Source organism: Chrysochloris asiatica, unplaced genomic scaffold (assembly GCF_000296735.1).
Source record: "Chrysochloris asiatica unplaced genomic scaffold, ChrAsi1.0 scaffold00343, whole genome shotgun sequence".
NCBI lineage: Eukaryota > Metazoa > Chordata > Mammalia > Afrosoricida > Chrysochloridae > Chrysochloris > Chrysochloris asiatica.
In genome coordinates this window covers 529,768-536,305 of record NW_006408861.1, presented here as the reverse complement: position 1 = coordinate 536,305, position 6,538 = coordinate 529,768, and the positions used below count along the sequence as shown (strand labels likewise).

General features: G+C 38.6%; 1 protein-coding gene across 1 annotated transcript in view; it reads left to right on the top strand.

Annotated features, from left to right (window-relative positions):
• The window catches only part of AUH (AU RNA binding protein/enoyl-CoA hydratase), a 279,519-nt gene that overhangs the window by 1,140 nt on the left and 271,841 nt on the right, over positions 1 to 6,538 (top strand). The gene's annotated exons all lie outside the window — the stretch shown is intronic.

Sequence of the window (6,538 nt, the reverse complement as noted above, 5' to 3'; positions counted from 1 at the left end):
GAAACTACCAGCCGCTCCGCGGGAGAAAGATGAGGCTTTCTACTCCCGTAAGGATTTATACCCTCGGAAACCCTGTACAGGGTCGCTATGGGTCGCCTCCGACTCGAAGGCACTTAACAACAACAACAACAATAGTGGGAGCAATATGTCACCATGGGGGAAGGGCTTAGTAAGAGGCATGTCTTAATAGGCAATGGAGTTTGACAGTATTGAAAGTTCTTTGGGAAACCTTTGTGTCTCCCTGTGAAGCCTAGATGAGATTGATAAAATATAAAATTTCCACCAAGTACCTAGTTCATAGGAGTATGAAGCTGTCTCATTCCTTGTTTGTTTATCATTCTAGAGATACTCAACAGTATGATCAAGGCTTAGAGATATGAATGTGTGTGATATATGTAGGAAACAGTGTAAGGCAGGTGTTTCGTGAGATAGAATACTGAAAAATTTAACTTGGAAGGTATTTTGGCAGTGGACTGAATTAACGGTGTCTGGATAATACAGTAGGCTGGGATTTCAATTACATTAGGTGCCCCAACAGTATAAGTAAAAAATACTGCTACAAAATCATACAAACCTTTATTAGACAAAAATACCAAAATGTGAAACTATTGTTTTCCAAAATATCCTCCATCTATTCACTTGTGAAAGGATCTCTGGTAGCGTAGTGGTTACGAGTCAGCTGCTAACCTCAAGATTAGCAGTTCGAAACTACCATCTGTTTGGCTGGAGAAAGATAGGGATTCTGATCCCTTAAAGATTTACAGCCTCAGAAACCCTATGAGTTGTCGGAAACCCTATGTCGCTTTAAGTTGGAACCGACTCCATGGATAACAACCACCAACACTTTTGAAGGAGATGTTTCATCTCTTTAACCCTCCACAAATAATCCTGTGCTCTTCGATTTAATTGTTAACACAGCAGTTTGGGCATCCTTGAGGACATACATTGTGCTCTTTTTAATTGTTTGATTTTAGGGAACAAAAAAGTCTGAAGGGGAAAGATCAGGGCTGTCTGAAATTCTTGTAGAACAGCCCTTACACTTCAAAGAATGAATGAATAGGTTCATGGTCGTGATGGGAAAACATCTTTGGCTCAACTTTTCTGTTTCTGTTTTTTTAAAGTTTTTTGTATAACTTTTTCTCACCGATACAGTTTTCTTAAAATTTCTTCCTAATAAGCCCCTGTGATTGACCTGAGCCCTTTGAGAACATCTATCAAAACAGTGGCCATAACCTTCTAGCTGACATCTCTCCCTGAATTTAACTGACCCAGCAGATCCCCTCCCCTCGGAAACCTCCGTTTTTAGGGACTTTTTTTTTTTTTAAGACATTGTATTGGAGACTTGTTGGAATCTTGGTATGGCACTGTGGGTTAATGTGCCAGACTGAGGAGCCTTTTGAACTCTAAGGTAGGCAGTTCAAGCTCACCAGCTGCTCCTTAGAAACCCTATACAGCGTTGCTATGGGTCAGAATTGACTTAACAGCACTTAACAACAACAAAGGAGACTTGTTATTAAGTGCAGTTGAAACAGTTTCGACTCATAGCGAACCTATATAGCAGCTGGTGGGTTTGAACTGTCGACCTTGTGGTTCAAATTGACCTTTCTCTCCAGTGCGTATCCTACAGCACCACAAGTGTATTCCTGAGAGAACTTTTCTGCAGCCATCTATTGTTTACAGACATGTTTAAACACATTTTGTTTGGACTAAAACCATGCATACATGAACTAGAATGCTAGTATTACTACTTTTTGACCTAACTCTGTATTAAAAGAAAATTCCTCTAAGTTGGACACTTAATAATTAGGAAGAAAGTTGGATATAATAATAGTGGACCATTACTGAACTTTTACTATGAGCTGCTATTTTCAACTACTTTTTTTTTTTTTTTTAACTTGTAACATTTAACAAAAACAGTTCTGAAAAGATGTATAATTAATACTTGAATATTAAAGAGACTCCTTTTTTATTTAGATAGACGTTGTACTTTATTTATTATGGAGCATTTAAAATTGACTAGAGCCCCGGTGTGACGCTGTGGGTTAAGGGGCTGTTTGAACTACAAGGTTGGTGGTTCAAGCTCACCAGCTGCTCCTCGGAAACCCTATACTCACAGGGTCGCTATGGGTCAAAATCGGCTCCACAGCACTAAACAAAAACAAAGTAGAGAGAATAGTATAATAAACCCCTATGTGGTGCTGCAGGATAATGTGCCGGACTACAAGGTCTTTCAAACTGCAGGGTCGGTGGATCAAACTCTCCAGTCACTCCTTGGGAACCCATTACAGGATCGCTATGAGTTGTACCCACTCAAGGGCACTTCACAGTAACAACAGATCCTTTACCCAGCTTCAATAGTTATCCTGCATATGGCCCATTTTCCTTTATTTGTACCTTTTTTCTGTGTGCCTTCCAACCCAATTATTTAATTTATCTATAAATAGAGGAGTTTTCAAAAAGTTCTTTCCTCTAAGAGGTAAGGATTTTAGAAGAAAATAGAACCATAATGCCATTATGCTACCTCAGATCATAGTAATTCTTTTATTTTTTTATGCAGGGTACATATATTATGTCTCATAAAGATTATTATTTTTTTTTACTACAAAATCACAGAAACATTTAACAAAGTAAAATACCAAAATAATGACATTTTGGTTTCTCGATATATCCTCCATCTAGGTCAATATGCTTTTTTTTAAAAAATTTTTTATTGTGAAGCATGTGTTTATAGTTTACATGGAAGAACATTAGCTTTATATTCATCTTATCTTATTTTGTTTCATTGCAATAATTACAGTCCCCTCCTTGCATCATCAAACAGCCAAAGGGTACACCTTCCAAGCCTGCCTCCCAGCCACCAGCACACAACCCCTTTCCCTCCCTGAGTCCAGAATCCTCAACCAACCCATCTCTCCAAGTCATCATCTCTGCCTCCATCTCTGATGTCACTGCTTCTCTGGGTAGGGTCCCGCACTCTGCTCCCTTCCCTTGATGGTCCCAGGGACCTCCTCTCCTGGACTGCAAAGTCAGCCACTCCCTTCCTTTTGTTACAAAACGTCTACCTGTACATTTTCAACCCTCATAGTTAGTCCTGATAACAATTATTCACTATTGTACCACAAGAGTCTTGTCCTCATCTCCATTCATCAATCTCGCCCAGGCAGATTGGAAACCACTCATTGGAAATTCTACCTTCCCCCGCACCCTCTGGAACTAGGCTCCCTCTTAAAAGCTTGTAAGTTAGTCACTTCTTACATTTGTAGGTCCCCCCCCCCCTTTTTTTTTTGGGTAGCCAATATCTTAAGTTGCCCATCTCTGTCAACCTTGTGTACCTCAGGAGTGGGAATGATCCTCGCTGTAAAGATTTGTTCCCTCTTTTGAACTACAGCATCCGTAAGTATAGGTCAAGTTCATCAAATTGTAGCCGGTTACCCTTTTTTTTTACCCCTCTTCTTTCTTCTTCTAGTCGAGTTCTGATCATCCAGCTATTGAAGCCAGGTCAAGTGGGTACTATCTGCAAGTATGGGTGTTCTTGTGCATCTCCCCTCACTTCATATCAGCTGGATGCTTCACTCTCCGCTCTAGTCCTCTGTGGCCTTGTCCCTGCCCCTGGGCCCAGGAGTCCCCAGGTCTCCTCATACTGCTGGCCAGCCAGGTCCCAATCCAGGTTAACAGGAGTCTATTGAATGTGGTCGGACTTAGCTCACAGTTTCATTATTGTTTTTCCCCTACTTCCCCTTATTGGTGATCAACATGGTCACCAGTCAGACCACATGCCTGCTCCTGTATTCCCCTTGAGCCTTAGTCTTGGAAGGGGGTTTGCCCTAAGGGCAAACTTGCCTTGATGGCTCCTGGGTGAAAAACTTGCTTGTTCTTGTAGCAGTCAGTTGGCCTGCCGTTCTTGTTTTTGTTTTTCTTGTGCCAGTCTTTCTTTCAAGAAATATCTTCTGTTCTTCTAGCCACTCCAGGCTGGTCTGCTTGTCCTTTCAAGTGGAAATTTCCCACCTCAGAAGATTCTGGATGGGGTTCAGGATTCCACCTATGGTTCATAAACATCTTTTTTTATAGTTGATTTATTTTAATTATGGTGTATGTGAAGTCCATATATTAATTACAATTGATTGATATATCTCTTACATTTTGAAATCTATAACAATTCCAACAGATTTCAGGAATCTTTAAAAAATTTTTGATTTTTACGAAATTATGTAAAACATATATTTCCCAAAGTCAAAACTCTACAAGATGCTTTCAGAAAAGTCTTAAACTTACTTTCTTGCCCCTCTTCAGGGTTTCTTCTCTTCCTATGAGGTAATCCTTTATATTTTGTTGTTAATCTGTCATTGCTTTTGAAAAATATAAACTGTGCTTATGTTTTCATATTAGCCCCCTGGACTTTGAACCACTAAGTTGGCATTTCAAACCTACTGACTTGAAGGAACGTATCAACAACTTAGATTAAATGGAGCATTTTGTGAACATTGTTTTGTGTCTAGCTCTCTCAACTTCACAAGCTCTCCTGGCGATCCTACCAGAGGAATATATAGAGCTCTTACTCCCCTCCATTCTACCCCTTCTTTTTATTTGGTTTAAAATTTAAATAGAATTTATTTTATTTTTGTGGTTGAGATCATACACTAACAATTTTTGCACGTACAATTTAGTTATTATATTGAGTGCATTCTTGAGAGTTGTGTAGCCTGTTTTCATTCTCCTTTTCTGAGCTGTTCTTCCCCCATTGGCATAAACTCTCACTACCTTCTATAGCCATCCTACATAGGTTTCTGAGAAGTAGAATATGTCCACGAACTTCCAGATTCTCAACTGATAGTTGAGAAGTGGTGTTTCAGGATGAATTTAATATTCATTTTTAATAAGCAGAGCAGAGCATCTTTTTCATAAAAGTACTAATATTCGCAGTATAATGCAAGAGAAGAGAATCTTGGATTAAAAATAGAAATTGATACTGAAAAAAAGTATTAGTAGAAATCACCCGTACACAAATTGTAATGTCTTGGAATCCTTATTCACACATTTAAAAATCATTGGGAATGTATATTTGAGATACCAGTTGGCTATTTCCTTTAGGGGACATTGACTTGTGTAAGGAAACTAAATTGTAGCCAAAATACATTGAAGGAAAGCTTTGAGATTCCGCATATCGGAAAATACATTTCAATAGTTTAGAATTGATGGAAAAGTTGGCCAAGATCAGCTTTAGATGATAATGGTTTTGAATCCTTTCTTATGTGTGAAATTCTTACCACTTTTTTTTTTTTATTAACTTTTTCTTGTGAATTGAATAAAGGTTTACAGACAAGATCATCAGGTTTACATTCAAATTTTTATACATTTTGTTTCTTCTCCATATTTATAATCCCCTCCATGCAACAACAACTATCTGGCTTCCTCCCTGTGGTTCCTTTTCGCATGTTACCTACCTTTTTATCCCTTCTCAACTTTGTCCTTAGGAAAATGTTGCCCTTTTGATTTGGAATGATTGGCCATTCTATAGTGTTTTTGTCCCCTCCTATAAACCTATCTTAATTCTCTGGACTGCAAAGTTGGTTTGAACCGCAAGATCAGTCGTTCAAGCTCACCAGCCGCTTCTTGGAACCCCTGTACAGGGTCACTGTGGATTGGAATGGACTCGACAGCATTTAACAACAACAACGATATAAACTTACTTATTGCTTGGCTTAAAATTGAACCACAGGTTCCTTTCCAGACCTGAAGTGTGGTCGAAGGCCATAGTCTCAGTTTCTTTTTCTGACCAGCAAACCCATTTTCTTTTTTTATTAACTAATTTTGAGTTTTGTTCCATACTTCAGGAAACTCTTTTCAGAGTGGTTGGTAGTGGATGAGTAGTGTCTAGGATCTTGAAAGCTCTCCATGTGCAGAAGAAAGAAGAGTGATAAGAATTAAAGAGGCTTGGAATCAATTAGTCCAATGACCTCATGGAACATGTGAACATCAATTTTTGTGATTCTGAGACCAAAGAACTGGTATGAGATGATTATCTCAGTGTTGTTTTGATTTGCATTTCTCTAATGGCTAGTGATTGTGAACATTTCTTAATACATTTTTTGGCTGCCTGAATGTCTTCCTTGGTGAAGGGTCTGTTCATGTCCTGTGCTCATTTTTAAATTGGGCACATTATTTTTGCTTGTCTTTTTCTTGTAGAGCTGTAGTTTTCTATAAATTTTAGACATTAGTACCTTGTTTGTTGCAATTTTTTTCCTCCAGTCTGGGTTTCCTTTTTATTCTTTTGGTGAACTTTCGATACACATAAGTTTCTAATTTTTAGACAGTCTCAGTCATCTATTTTGTCTTCTGTTGTTTGTATGTTTTTTGTAATGTTTGACAGTGAATGAATGGTATGCCATGCATTAGATCCTCTAAGTTTATCCCTGTTTTCTCATTGATGATCTTTATAGTTGAAGGACCTTTTGCCTGATCAACAGAATGGCATTGCAACTACCCCCAATTTGCACTGAATGGGATCCTGTTTGAGCTTCCGGTCTCCTGGGAAGCTTGG